The 16083-nt window shown below is 36.8% G+C and overlaps 1 protein-coding gene across 8 annotated transcripts in view; it reads left to right on the top strand.

Annotated features, from left to right (window-relative positions):
• Positions 1 to 767: 767 nt before the first annotated feature.
• Positions 768 to 16083, top strand: part of CDH18 (cadherin 18) — a 625567-nt gene continuing 610251 nt past the window's right edge. For all 8 annotated transcript variants that reach the window (XM_084508750.1, XM_084508740.1, XM_084508744.1 and 5 more), the window contains exons 1-2: positions 768 to 879; positions 981 to 1165. The gene's annotated coding sequence lies outside the window, so the exon portion shown is untranslated. The remainder of the gene's footprint in view (positions 880 to 980; positions 1166 to 16083) is intronic.

Below are 16083 nucleotides of genomic sequence, written 5' to 3'. Positions count from 1 at the left end.
TTCTCCCATGTAAATCTGATGCTGAGTAAATATTGTGCCTCTGATTCCTTGAATATTTTAATCTAAACTGTTGCAATACAAGTTTAAAAAAATACAATACAAGTTTGAAAAAATCATACAAGACGAAACATAACAATATAGGAAAAAAGGCAGTCCAAGAGAGAGGCAGTATAAGAAGTCTGTGAAGCACGTTTCTTCTGCTTCTTGGTTTATCCTCAATTTCCACACTTGCTATAAAGAAGGTCTAAGTTGCAAAACTTGCCTCTTGATTTTTTAGAACCTGAAGTCTGAGTCTTGTTTGCTGTGCAAATTCATTTCTAGTTTGGGGGGACACAACCTCTTTCTTTCTTTGTCTTTTTCTTTCTTTCTCTCTTTCTCTCTTTCTCTCTTTCTCTCTTTCTCTCTTTCTCTCTTTCTCTCTTTCTCTCTTTCTCTCTTCTTTCTCTTTTTCTCTCTCCCTTTCTTCCTTTCTTTCTTCCTTTCTCTCCAAATTGCATAGAAATGATAAAAATTTAAAAGTGTTCAGAATGCTACTGCAGCATGATGTGCATGTTTATATCACTGTCATTCGTAAAAAAAAGAGAGAGAAAGAGCTTTGAACCTGAGCCCTCCTAATCAATTTTTCTTTCAGGGAGATAAAATAATGAAAAATACTTAGTTAAACTGCTGGCCAAACTCCTATTGTTTGTACCATTCCTGGAAAAGACCCTGGGAAGCAGCAGTGGAATCTGTGCTATTGATTGGCTGGTTAAATAGAGGCCTATTAGATTCAGACAGGCTAGATTGATTATACAGCAGCAGAAGGAGCTCGGATTCAGAGCTGAGTGAACGTCAGGGTGAGAGAGAGAGAGGAGAGAGCGTGCACAAGAGAGAGAGACTGTATGTACTATAGCATCAGTATGTGACTGCTGGTGCCTGATAACACTGATACCTAGCTCCTTCAGTGGACAACTCACTGAGCTACCTTTTTGCATTTGCAGGAGGATTCCAGCTCTAAGCCAGTACAACTGATAACACACTGGATCTTGGAATAGTTCATTTTACTTATAATTGCATCTCTTAATGCTCTGCATGTCTGAAGAAGAGGCTTATTACGGAAGACAAAAATTCATCCTGTCCCCTTAGCTCACATAGTACTGATGATATACAGAGTTTGCTCTTCCAGGTAAGGAAATTATCCTTTGCTTTTCTGAACAGCAAAAAGAAGGAATTGTTCTTTTTGTATTTTGCATGTTAAATACAGGCTTTAGCATTTGTGTGTAGAATGCACTTAGATTTCTATAATTCACAGATGGAATATATCAAATACTATGTATACTCAAAGAGAATTAAGAGCAAGACATCATTTGTGCATTTAATTGATTATACTTAACCCTTTGAGCAAATGGGAATGAAGCAGCCAGCAAAGACGGTTTCTAACTACTTGTGTGATGTTTTAATCTAACCTGTCCCACACATGCTAAGCAGTCTGGAGTTGTAATAGCACACAAGCTCCCTCATATTATTAATTCCTTATTGTTCCTGTTGTTAAACCAGGCAGGGAGAACATTTAACTAGAGGATTTTTCAATGCATGTCAGTAGTTTGAAACAGAATGTCTTTTGACTGCAAGCTTACCTCTGCTGCACAAACATGATCTTCCTTAAATAATACGGCATTAGACTGCCATCTTTTTATAGATACTGTAGCTATTGCTAACATTCTGCCTGAAAAGCAAAGATCAAGGCTTATGACCTGAAATATGTATCCTAGGATGTTCATATATGCTGTGCTGCATGTTCAAAGCAGACATCCCATGGGCTCAGTGCTTGTTTTCATGTGACATTGACACTGCTGTCTGCTAACAGCCAATGCTCTACATAAACTTTCTAAACATCTTTTCCTCTGTCTGTGATGGAAATGCTTTTGCTGCCTCTGTGGAAGCTGTTAGGTTAAAACAAAAATAATCCAGCTTTTGGCTACACAGCAAACCAGGAAGTTGATTAACTTGGGGTTGACAGGCTATGGGAGCATAAAATTAAGAAGCCAGCACCATGACTTCATTAATAACACATTCCTTCCAACTGGTGATAATCTGTACCACCTTCCCCATCAGTTTGCACCCTCTGCTCCTTGATCCAAACAGCAGGGAATTTTTGGTGTAGCAGTTACTGTGATAACTCCATCTGAGTGAAGTAGAGTCATCAGTCTATTAACCCAATGTTTAAACAGACTGTCACACAGCCAAATACAACTTTCCAATGGGTTGTCCAAATAAGGAACTGTCTATAGAATGTTATTGTTGCTAGACTAAACACCTAAATGTAATCCATTTTATCTGATGGCAAACATATCACAAACACAGGAAAATCACTTTCTTTTCTTCCTCTACCTTTATTTTATACTTTAATACTTTATACTTTTTTTAATTTATACTTTTCTATAAATTTCTATAGAGCACCATACTCAAATACTTAAAGATATCACAAAATCCCAGATGTGAAGTGAAATTCCTACAGTTACCAAAATCATTATTTGTAATTTGCAAAAAGCATGACAAATGCTGGGAACCACAGGCATATATAGAATTTTTGAGGCTAACAATAATTTTAAATTGCCTAAGTGACCACATGAACAAAGAATACAAGGCTTCAGAGCCAGCTTCAGTATCTGTGATGAATAAATATTAGCAAAAGCAAAAAGTAAACTGATTAACCAAAACCAAAGGCTTACTTAAAATAAAGAATCTGTACTGTATTATTTCTTTATATTTTCTCTGTGAATAATGTCTACATTGTTTTTTATATACAAGATGCAATTTCAATGTTTCCTTTGAAATTCTTTCAAGTTAGCAAGAAACTCTTTTGGAGGAAAATTTTGCCTCCTTAGCAAAACTGGTATTTTACTCCTTAAGCAGGGCCCTCAAAATTAGTGAAAGTACTATCAAGAGGTGAGGACTGCATATGTTGAATAGAAGTGTCATAATCTGTCCACAAATAATGGTGAGAACCTCCCTTTATGTTTTAATTAACTGACCGAAAGTTTTAACAGGAAGACAGAGACTTTGATATCAAAAGAGTTAGATCTACCAAATATGGACAGAATTTTGTAAGGAGATAAGTTAATTGGATGCCAAATTCACCTTGCCTCCTTGCAAAATTTAAGGCCTGTTTCAAAATATTTCATATGCATTTTAACTTGCAAAGATAATCCTTTACACACATTTAAAAGCTTTCCTATAGCCCTTATTCATCACTCTTAAAAAGCTGTTTACTAGACTTGTGCTCTTTAAATATACCTTAAGAACCCACAAAATTTTGCAATTGAAATAACAGAATTAGCATGATTTTATTTCCAAAGGTGGTGATACAATTGTCTCCAGATTAGTATGTCTGTATTCACTACATTCTAACATGAAATTCATATTAAAAGGTATTTATTTTGTAAAGAGATAATTCCATTTGAATTTTTCTTTTAATGACAAAGCAAATCAGAAGCCCAAACTAGTTAAGCTTACGCTCATGAAATATATTATTGGTTTCCACATTAAAGATTTATTGTGTAAGCATCTTCTGTCAGTTGTCAGTTTCAGGTAAAAATAACTGAAAAAAAAATAAAATTGAAAAGATTAAGAGATTATATACTACTAATTGTGCATTTTCCTTTGAGTCCAGAATTTTCTTAATCCAGATCTTTTGCAACACTTCAAACTGATTAATTTGTATCAAGAAAACTAATTTGGTCTTTCTGAAACTCATTTTTCTCTGCTTTCCAGCTTGAACTCGCAGAAAGTGAAATTTCTTTTTATTTTCCTAGATAACTTGAAGCCATTAGGGGGCTCTTTCCTCCTATGGTATCACACAGTAAGCAGCTTTAAACAGATACAGCTGGTTACTAGTCTCATTACCAAAAAAAAACCTGCTTGAATGAATTTATTCTGGGTGTAGATCATTTTAATGTTATAGAGCAACTAGAAATCTTTACTGATTTTTTATATGCAGATAATTAAAAGAGGATAATTCTTCCACTGCCAATTAGATGGTTATGTTTTGAAGTTACCTTGTCTCTTGCATAGGAGAAGCAGGGAGTATCTTCAGCAAGAATACAGTACTTTGAGGGGATCTCTGGGGTTAATAAGTCAAAATAACAGTCTGATCAGACTGAATATGAAGCACCACTAGCTCCAAAGAGTTTACATTTACTTAGTCAAGTAACTGCAAACAACAGTGCAGCTATCACTGAAAAATATTGCCCTGCTGCGTACTGATTTATTGTACTGACAGGAACCTTAAGTATGCAGAACAGACATACTCGTCACTTACATAGCTTTATTTCAGAAGAGCAGAATGTATGACTGGGAGTTTTGGATGACTGTTAGTTGCATGAAGTGCGACAGAATGATTATGCAAACATACGTGCCTGGGAATAGCTGCACTGAAGTTACTGTGGACCAGATTCTAGTAGCCCTTCTGCCCGTTATTTCTTTAGGATTTTCTCTAATTTCACGTGCCACTGTTTTACGTCAAGAGATTAAAGTAGTGTACCTAGAATTTGTTGAAAAATTAGCCCTTTATTATTAGCCCTGTATTATTTGTTGTTGGAGACAAATAACTAATGAATGGTCAAATGCAGATTAAATAAAAATTAGTAGATCTGTTGCAAAACAACAAGTTGGCTGCAAATACTGCCCTATCTCAGTTCAACTCCTGCAGAGAGCTGCAAATAATTTGACAATATTGGACTTCAAATTCTGTCATCCCATATAGGTGATTTTCCTTACCCTTTGAAACACTTGCCCCAGTGCAGTATCAGAGCTACAGTTCTGAGAGCTGAATAATCCCAAGGATTTCAAAAAATACTTTCATAAATCTGATTACCAAAAAAGTCTTTGTATTTGGCTCACAAGAAAACATATTTCTATTTAAAAATAGTAAGCAATACATATAAATTATTTTCTAAACTTTATAGCTGTTGCAATAAAATCCATTTAAAACTCACTATTAATCTATCTTCTGTTGAAATTTAGACTTAAGATGACATTGCATGTTCAAGGAATGATAAAATGACAACATGAGGGGAGGCCAGAAGACATATAGGTGTCAAAATACATGTGAAATACTTGATCACCTGTTCTAGTAGTTTTGAAGAATTTTCTTATTTGTGCCAACCCTGAAGGAGAAAATCTCATGTTGTTGAATGACTCCCCATCCCAACCAGTTTGTTACACTGTCTCAACCTGCCTCCCGTAAAAATCATCCAAATCACCCACAACAAACCAGAACACCAAACCCAAAAAAGTTATTTCTTCGATCTGCTACAGGTATCAATAGTCTCAGTGTATACATACACGTATACCAACGAAGAACTTTATTCTGTTAAACAGCACTTAGAAATTCCAACCAGGATCTAAAGATGTAGTGCTTACTGCTGCAGAGACAGGGAAACATTCCAGTTCAAAGTTCATGTGGTATAATTAAAATTGTCAATAACTGGAACACATTAAGTATTATTCTGAGAAATATAACTGACAGTTCAGACTCATGGCAGATATCTCCAGTAACTACCATACCAGCACGTGGCAGATACAGTACCACACAAGTTAGCTTACCATCACTGGAAAAGAGTTTCTCCATTGCTAAAGCAGGGGTGTAACTAACAGTGACTAGCTTGCATTTAAAGTAATTAACAGTATGTACACGATCAGTCTCCAAAGCTGAACGGGTACAATTTATCCTCACTTTATTTACCCAAATCAGATTAAATGAATTTGGCTGAAGATGAGCAGAGGTCTGTGGCAGAACCAAGTAACAGAGAATGACTTCTTGGTTGGAGCTGGATGCCCTAGCCAGAAGACCATTGTCTTCTCTATACAGTGAAGATTAACCTAATCGCATGTTCTGCTTTCTTGAAATCAGTGAAATTTTGTTAAAAAAATACTGAACTCATACAAGATGCTTGCCACAGAACTTCCATGGAGTTTCACTCCAGAGGTGACTCTAATTTACTGGTTGGTTAATTTATCCTTTATATGCACACACAGTATACAAAGCACTTTGAAATACTTTTGAATGAAAATTGTTGTATGCATGTAAAGTATTATAATGGTAAACAGAAATCACTCAAATTTCATCTAATGAAACCTGCAACAGTTTGGGATGCTCTATTAAGCATGAATAAATCATTTTTCTCTAATGAATATTTAAAGATTGATTAAAAAATCTATTCTTCAGTCATTTATTCAAATAAAAAACAAGATTTTTTTTCTTGTTTCAAGCTTTCTTCAAATATACATGGGGAATCATTCATATTTCTCAATGTTAGAAATAGGCAAGAATTTTATAAAAACAATGTATGTATTATCAAAACATTCAAATGACAAATAACAACTGTACAGGCTAAAACATAAATTGTGGAATAAAAAGCAAGAGTTCTTGCTTTTAATAGTTTTACTGGGAAAAAATAACATAACACAGAAAATGGGTGTCGTTCCCAACTCCTATCTAACCATGAAACTTGCATTGAAAGGGCATGCTGCAACTTCCTCCTATTTGCATACAACTCCTGAGTGTATATACACATAATATCTGTATCCCTACCTATATTTAACCATGTTTGTTATTGTCTGTATTCTATATAGATATACTTGTACAACCTTTATATTGAATTTGAAATTTTTAACAATACCGCCATATAGAACCCATGTTTTCTGTGTTCTTTAGAAGAAAATCATCAAATCATAGAATATCCTGAGCTGGAAGGGACCCATAAGGATCATTGAGTCCAATGCCTGGCACCACACAGGTCTACCCATGAATTTTAGAACATGTGCACAGTCCAAATGCTTCTTAGATTCAGACAGGCTTGGTGCAGTGACTACGTCCCTGGGGAGCCTGTTACAGTGTGCGACCACCCTATTGGTGAACAACTTCTTCCTGATGTCTGTCAAAAGGATGATTTGAAGCCATTTGAGGGTAAAAGTTATGAGAAAGCTGCCACCAAGACAGGCATATCAGCAGATCATGAGATTGCAGGATCCTACAAAAAAGTATTATTTTCCCTTGACAGATAAAGAATTTGCATAATGACATCTGCTTTAGTGAGACAGTGGAAAGGCTTTGCTGTGCATCATGGAACAAAGTACCATTAAAGCATGCAGTAGAGTTTGGAGACAAGCTCTTAAAATTTGGGGGTTTACTTGAATTTCAGAGTATTTAGAACTGAGGCAGAAGTGTTGCCGTCTTGCAAAACATTGATTATGTTTGTCTCTGAAACAAAGCATGGGCAAGTATTTCACTGAAAGAGAAACACAGGTCCATGCAGTACATGGAATCTGTCTATGACAGAAAGGAAAAAGAAATACAATATCTTGCATTTGGTAGTTTCATAAATCATTTTTTCATTGGGGTACATAGACTTTTCTGAATTCCAAGATCTTCTGAAAATATATTGCAGTGCTTTGTTCTCCATGCTTTTTAGGAGCCATCAGTAGTTCTTAGTTCTAAGTAACACAACAGTACTGATAGTTATGTAGGGACATTTCTGAAACCAGTGTTGTAATTTTTAACTGGAAATAAAAACAAACTCTTTGGCTTGTACACAAACATAGAAAAACATGTAACTGAAGTGAAAATGAAATGAATGAATGAATGGACTTTTTTTTTTTTTTTTTTTTGGCATCAGGCACAATTCCTGTATCTTGTGCATTTTCTTGAGTTTAAGTAACATTATCATATCTTATTTTGTCTTTTCACTTATAACATACAATACTTTCTCAATACTGAGATCAAAAGTAAACATTTTGCAGAGAAACCTTCTCTTTTAAGACAGCAAATTTGAAACAGCTTCAGGTAAGCTTGTAGGCACCCAGTCTTGGACGTTTGCCTATTATCAGTATGCACTGTTGTATATCAAGAACTTCCTTGACGATTTTCAAAAAACATCTTGTAGTGAAGTATAGAATTTAATTAGTAAAATTGCTGCTATGAGATTAGTGTGTACTCTCTATTACCTTATGCCAGTAAAACAAGTATCAGTGCCCAACGTTGTTGTTGTTATGATGCTACTTATCACTAGCAAAGCTGGAGCAAAGCCTGAAAGCTCTACTGTGCCCATTAAAAAAGGAAAACCACTCTTGGATTGCACTGCCAGAAGCCTTTCCAGGCAGGTTGTGCTGTGCAGACAGTACTTTGGGGGACAGAGAGAATACTCTTGGGGATGGGCATGTTTCTTTTCCATCATACATTCTTTGACTGTCACAACATACCTAAGACAGTTTGGACAACTGCTTAGTAGCTAATCCAACTTGACTAACTTACAGATCCATGGGACCAGGCAGATGGCATCAGAGATGAAGTGGTGGAAGGATACAATTAGTAGCTTACTGCGAGATATTTTACATACCACTGGGGAAATTGTCCAAACCAAAGTTCTATTTTATTCTAAGATGATGTAGTAAAGAATCTTCACTTTTCGGGGAAGCAACTGGACAATTATTCCCCCACCCTATTTTATTTTTTTTCCAACATAAGGTGCAACCTTCTTCTGAAATCTAGCTCATCTTTTCTTTTCTGTATCTTTTACTTCTGACAATCAAATAGAGAAGAGTTGCACACTTCTTTTCTGCTTATAATGTTTCGTAGCCTTAGCAGGGTTAAAAGTATTGTAAGTTTGGATACACTTAGGTATGCAGTCTTATCCTGCCAGGAAATATCCTGCGTATCAAAAAAGCGTGTAAGCTTGGGACAGGCTGGGGGCCTTCAGAAACTTCTAACAAGATCTCTGTGCATGTGTTGACTTTGTTGGGCATTTGTTGCACAAACGTTCAGCCCAAGTGCAGCAAATGCAACACAAGAAAAATATTTATTAAGCCCTTAGTTTGATGGTTATATAATTCTCCAAGGTATTTAGATTTCTATCAATTCACTTTGTTTATTAAAATACGAGTATATATGAAATGGATGAACATCTTCAAGGAAACATCCACCAATTTTCATAAGCAAGTGTTTCTGGCAAAACACTGGAGAATCCCAGCTGCAAGAATTGCTGTCAGCTTGTGTGTTTTCATCATATGGTATGAAAAGACATGTTTTATTAAGAAAATAAGGTCTGCCAATCCATTATATAGTAATATGTAATCCTTCCTTTATCTTTTTCCCTTTTAATAAAAATTGTGGAAGGCTTGTTTTGAGTTTTTTATATTGTTGTCTTTTGAATTCTTATTTTTTAAGATGTCATAAGCCACTACAGTGGTAAATACTCTATATATCAATTAGGTAAATATTTCATGTAGACAGAAAATGCTCTGATCTGTTTATCTTCCTGATTCTTGTGCCTTTTGTAATAACAGTTTATTTTTAAGTATAAATTTGTTCAATTGCAGCATCCTTCCATAAATCCTGAATTTAGGTATTAAATTATACTTACATCACTCTTCTGAAGGCTTTCATTGTAGATGGTGCTTTCATCTTTCCGGATCTAGAGGCAGTTCTGTGCCTTCTCAATATAAAAATGCACCAGCTAAAAAAATTCACAATTAACACAAGATGCCTTACTCTCAGTAAGAATATATATATGGAAAGACAACACATCTTACTTTAAAACAGAAATTTCAGGGGAAAAAAAAAAAAAAAAAGAAAGAAAAAAAAAAGCTTTGTTCAAAACTACAACTAGTGGCTCAACTAGAAGACTTTAGAATATTCTACTTTAAAAAAAATAGCTTATTTTTATATTTCTTTCAGGAAATAACTTGTGTGTGTGTGTTAGTGTACTAATGTAAAAGAGATGTAAGAGTCTAGCAATCTAGCAGGACTTTGTTTCGCTCATCAGTCAGCTCTTACCTTGGGGACAGTGGAGCAGATCCCTGCCATCACTTTGTAAAGCTATCTTAAATATTAGTTTTTCATCCTGTCTTAATATGGACATGTAGTCATGCCATGTTATGGACGTTTGAGAGAATAGCAGTGTACAAAACAAGAACATACATAACAAATGGTCTTGTTTTGGTAGTATTATCTTGATAACAAATAAGCTGCACAATTGTTGATCTGTATGATGTTCTCCTTGATCTCTGTTCTGCTACGGTTGCATGTGTATGCACAAATAAATCTACTGTTGACTTTTATTTTGAGATCTTAATCAGCCAAAAATGTTACACCCATAACTGTTACTTTTATTTGAGATAAAATGCAGTATGTCCTGGAAATTTCACCCTCTTCCCTCCTCCCATTATGAACACTCACACAGCTTATGTCACTGGTTCTAATCCACAGCCTACTTCTTTTGAAATCAGATCCTAAACTTCATTTACCTCCAATGTTCCCATTTTACTCTGGTAAGAACTAGGATAATTTCATCTGAGCCAGAAAAGCTGTTCTGGCATAAAGCAGCATATAAATTTTAAGAGAAATTTGTCCACTTGGACCAATAAATAAATAAATAAATAAAATAAAGAAATAAAGAAAAAAGTGAGGATTCAGAGATTTCTTGAATGTAGTCCAGAGTGAGATTGATGTGCAAGTATTAGTATGCCTCCTAGTCACTGACACAGAGGGAGATGCAAATTCTCTGTAAACAAGCAGTATCCAGCTAGACAGTTGAAGCATTATCACATTGCCTCCAAATGTGTGCTTATAAATGTCCCAATATTTCTCATGGGCTAGTACAGATTTAAATGATTCTTTTCCACGTTCATATATAAATATATATATATACATGTATATATATATATATATATATTTTTTTTTTTTTTCCCACACACACCATTTTCCATAGTAATAGAGCACCCTAGATGAGCAAAGAAATGCAGTAACTCGAGTACATAATAGGAGGTCCAGACACAAGTATTTTATCGCAAAGCATTTTAAATTGCTGGGTTTCCCATATACAAAAGAATGCCCTAACCACCACTTTACTGCCTAATTTAGGCAAGTTACTGCTTTTCTTCTGTGTAAAAAAAATAAGTATCCTTGCTTACTTCAATTTTTATCCAATATGAAAAATAAACATTAATAGACTTTTCTGTAAAGGGCAAGGCATTCATTCTTTTTCCTGGCAGCTTGAGTATTGTGGCTGTACATGCAAAGCAACATGAAATAAGATCCATATATTAGTACCGTGAACTCCAAATAGGTGAAAGACTGAGAAGAATCTCAAAAGCACGTGAGTTTCCTTAGAAAACAGCATTTATTAAATTCATGTGTCAGGGCCCTGAAGGCACCAAATAGCCTTTGATGGCCTTGATCAGCTCACCTTGGACCTTCTCTCTCACCCTTTACCCATATATTCAGGAGTGGTGTTTCAGGTCAACCCTGAGCCTTGAGCCCCTGGCCTGAGCTGTCACAGGAGTGATTGTCAACAGTTAACATACAGCCATGCCTGTGACTGCTCAAAGAACATGCTGACCTAGTCTGAGACCTTCAAGTAGAGTTCTTAGCTTGACCTCACACCTGCCTTGTCACTGTGGGCTTGCCCAGCAGTTACAGGACCTGATCTTGGTCTGTGGATTGACTTTGAACTTGCGTCATAATCTCAGCCTTAGCTGATGATCTGGACTCTTGACTGAACCTGGCCACAGTCTCGAGGTCCATCTTGCTTCGTTTGTCTAGGCCCTTGCTCATGGCTCCAGCCCTGCCTGAAAACGTCACCATGCTCAGCTCCCCGTCCTTCAGGGAACAGGCAGCCCACACTGTTCCCTGTCATGAGGATTCTTGCTTAGACTCTCATAAAGTTTTTAGAGTACATTTGAATTATGGCTTCAAGCTATTTTATTGAGAGTGGTGCAGGCTGTCTTCCATGTAATGACTTTTTATAAGAAACTGTGGAATTAAGTAAAATATCAAGTATTTGAGAGATTCATGGCAATACTGCAAGAACTGACAATCACCACCGTGCAAAAATTGCAATGAGAAAGAGAAAGCTCCAAAATCCAGACATGCCTGATGATAGCTTCATGATTAAATGCAATTTTAGAGGCATTGATCTAATTAAAACAAAGAAACAAAATATGAGTTTTAAAAATGCCAAATGCTTTATTTGCTTATGTTATTTCTATCACTTGTTGATCTGAGTATATTTCTGTCCAAACTGAAAATAGTTTTAGCCGATTCATTATTTCTTCAACAGGAATAAATACATCAAGATTTCCCAAATGAGGTTACAGATTTCTAGTGTGTTTCATACATCTCTCCTCTTTCTCCCCTTCTGTTCTTACAAAGAGATATTTCTAGGGGCATTATGCTTCTGGAGAATGACTGTGAACCTCTTTCTTGTTGATATAATTCATAAAACTTAGAAAGTTGATGATCACAGTTCAAAACATTCTTTACAGTAGCTTAAAATTTTCATGATGTGAAATGGCTTTTAATGTACATATGTCATCCAGGATCCTGGATTTATTTCATACAAGTTCAGATTAAAGCAACCTTCTAATATTGCCCACAAATCACATTTGACATAGCCGAATATAACTTCCATGGAAATTACAGCTACAATTTGCTTATGTGTAAATACATACAAATAAATGTATCTAGATACCTACGACTACACAACCAGTGTCCATATAAGCACAATTGAGAAGCTTCTGTTTAAAAACTGCAAAGTCCCTATGGTCAAGGACTTTCAAAAATAAAATGTATTCACCAAAGAAATCAAAATGGAAACAAACTGTGCACAGTGAAGAAACAGCATGCTTGTTCAGCAGTAATATTTCGCTATGAATGTCCCCCTTACCTGCATTTAGCATGTGTTGATTGCTCAGTTCACTGAAGCGCAGGATGCTGAGCAGAGCCATGGGTCAATAAAGTAATTTATAATGATCAACCTTCTGGGCAGACTGTGTCATGAACCAGTCTTTACTGTTCTCTTCTAGCAGAGAAAATCTGTTCTCCTCCTGATTAATATTTGCTAAAAAAAAAAAAAAAAAAAAAAAAGCACAGAAAATTTACTAAATTCTCTAACAAACTTTCAAACCTTTACACTTACTTTTACACTTAACAGAGAAATTGGATGATGTGTCCAAAACTTGTATGTTGCTCTTGAATCCAGTATAATATCAACAAGTATTCATTTTTAATCCACATGAATCTGACAGGTATATTCATCAATATGTGACATATTTAATGACATCAGAAGTTAATTTTAGGGTGACTTCAAGTCAGGGAAAATGATTTCCCTTAGATGTGGCAAAACCCGACATGCAAACTGGTGATTATGATTACACAAGCAGTAAAATCATCTGTGATGCAACATCAGGCCTGGTGCCATGTCACACCTGCAGCAGGCCCACACGGACAAAGCAGCACACTGCTGCGCAGAAGCCCCACTGGTTGTGGATGCCCTTGACTTTTGCCTTCCAGGCAGCTGCTTGAGGAAGGTGGTAAGGCCTCCTGCCCTCCCGGAACCTTCTGGAACTTTCAAGAGAAGGAGCAGGGGCCTGTACCTGTGCCCTGCTGGGGGGCTGCAGCATAATGGCAGGTGTTAGAGCCTCGGAGGGCCGGGTCCGCCATGCTGGGGCGGCTGCAGGGCTCATTGGGGACACAGGAGAAGCACTGGGGACCTGAACTGCAAGGAGCTGGGGTAAGTCCTGTGGTGTGTAGAGCTGTAATTGGCACTAGGGCTGCATTATATTGTGGATGTTTCTGAGTGAAGATAAGGAAGTAAAAGATGTATTCGTCTCTGACTAGGATTGCATTCAGTTTTCTTTTCCTCCTCTTACCTTCTTACACTCCTAAGTATTACCTGTAGGAGTACTGCCATGGGGGTTGACAAGCCCTGTGGATGATACCATCAGACTGGTGATGATGAAGCCATGAGAAATGTAAGCAAGTTAGAAGGAACAAAGAAGGGTGATTCAGGAGACACCTTGCTGTCTCAAACTGCTTGTTCTCCAGCTTTAAAACATGGATGTTGCTGGGTGTTTGCTTTTGCCAGGCAAAGTTTTTAACCAATTAATAGCTAGTGGGAAAGTACTGCCTGGTATAAGATGGTTTAAGAAGGGAGCCTGTCCTCAATAAAGGGAGTAGTTAAAGTTATTGATCCTAAAAGAAACCCTGGCATCCGTGTGGTCATGTCACAACAATTACTGAATGCCTATTTCTGCCGTGGCTGTTGAACTTGTTTAATCAGAGCCTGGTGATTCAAACTTTGGGTGCTTTATCTCTGTTCAGGGTACAAATCCAAGTGAAGCAACATAGAGAGACATGCAAGTGATGCACAATGCAGGGATTTGTATGTGGGAATTAATTCTGTAAGGCTTCGAAGAGCTATGGTGAGGGACTGTACTGCCAGGTTTTAGGAACAGCTTCCCAGTCAGGCATAGAGGCATTTTGTGAAGCGGTATCTCAGGGGCATGGTCATGCCCGAAGTATGGTATGTGTAATATTCCTTGAGGTTTGTAAGCTGTCTGCTCTAAGTGGTGAGGTCCATAGGGGAAAGACATAGATTGCTGTATACAGAAGAAATAGCAAATTCGTATACTTTGTTGTTAAGGCTGCAGGCAAATGACTAAGCAGGTGAGTACCCCTTGGCCTGAGGTTAAAAAGAACAGAACATGAGAAACTACTGGACAGGACATAAATAAAGTCTCAGTGAGACAAAACAGTGTGACCATACTACAGCCATAAAGCCTGGATTTTGTTTTTGGTATAAAATTGAGTATAGGTATGGTGTTGTGTGCATTTTCTTGGCCTAGCAGGGGCATGTGTGAGATGGACAGATTAAGCACCCTGGTGTCAACATTTTGGTGCCTGTTCCAGGCCCAATAGCATTGTCATCCTCCTAATCATTTTCCAGGAGTGGCAATTTGTGTAAAATGTGTGCTTTTCTTTTTGTGCTTATTCAGGCACTAGGGTTTAAGATTTACATATCACTTGGGCTGTTTCACCTTGATATGTGGCTCATTTTCTTGCCATTGCATTCAGTTAACATGCATCTGTGGTTTAGGAATCAAACTAGCAGATGGAGGGAGTCTCTGGCCTTTTGCCTTAATCTTGCCATCCCAATGACAGTGGCCAGAGTAGCCCTTGAACAAGCTGTTGTTACTCATTCCTGCCAGACCTGTTACAAGTCCCATGATACTCCATTAGCTGTCTGTGACCTCCTTGTTGCAAAAGTCTTTGTTTTCTTTGACTTTTTTATTTTATTATTTAATGCAAGCTGTCAATCTGTTGAAAGAAAAAAAAAAAAAAAGAGGAGAAAAATGATAGCCAGGTTATGACAGTAGTCTCTCAATGGTGTAGGTTCCATTTCAGAGGTTAATTTTGCCCCCTCTCTCAAATGCAGTATACATCATACTGATCTCAAAGTAAGTGTTTTCTTCAAGTCACAAGTTTACCAGCAAAGGTACTTCTGAAATAATGGACTCATAACTGATTCCATTTGGACTGCTGTTGTGAAAGTATTGTTTGCATAAATGTATCCTGGGAGTGAAAACAACCTTCTTTCTGTCCTCCCTCCCTCGGTGTAGTGCCCCAAACTCAAACTTAATTCATGAGTTAACTTCAAGGGTTTGTTGAAATGTGTTTGCTTAATTTTACTGAGGGAAATCAGCTTAGTTCTAGTGCTTTTTTATGTGTGTGATGAGTGGAAAAAAAACCTATATGAGACATAAAGAATAGCACAGAATTCGGTGCTATGAATGAAAGCTTATCAATTGTTAAACTGGAAAAAAAGATTAGCTGGGGGTGGTTCTCAGTGGAGTTTGGGATTACGATGAATATTTTGTCAGGAAAAATAAAATCCTGATGTTCTGTAAAAAAAAAGTTTACCTTTTCTTGAAGGCTTGAAGACTTTTGATAAAGTCACTTCAAACATTAAAATGCATCATTATTCTCCTCACTCCTCTTTACTGAGTCACCCACAAAGGCATAGAAGATTTAACCACTGTTAGCTTGCAAAGTATTCCTTCTGGTGTTCTCTATGATTTTCAGAAAGTCTGTAGAAGATGATCTGTGAAAAATGTGTATTTGATTTTTTTGATGGGACTGTAAGAGAGGAGACAGGTGATTTCTGGAGGTCTTTTGGTGGATATTAAAATGGCTCTACAGTTTAGAAAATGAAACTATATTTCTTGGGCCATTGGTGAAAATAAAAAGCTCAATCTGTTCACACA

Source organism: Aythya ferina (genome assembly GCF_964211825.1).
Source record: "Aythya ferina genome assembly, chromosome: 2".
Lineage (NCBI taxonomy): Eukaryota > Metazoa > Chordata > Aves > Anseriformes > Anatidae > Aythya > Aythya ferina.
Note: the sequence above shows the minus strand (reverse complement) of the source record. Positions and strands in the feature narration are given on the sequence as shown.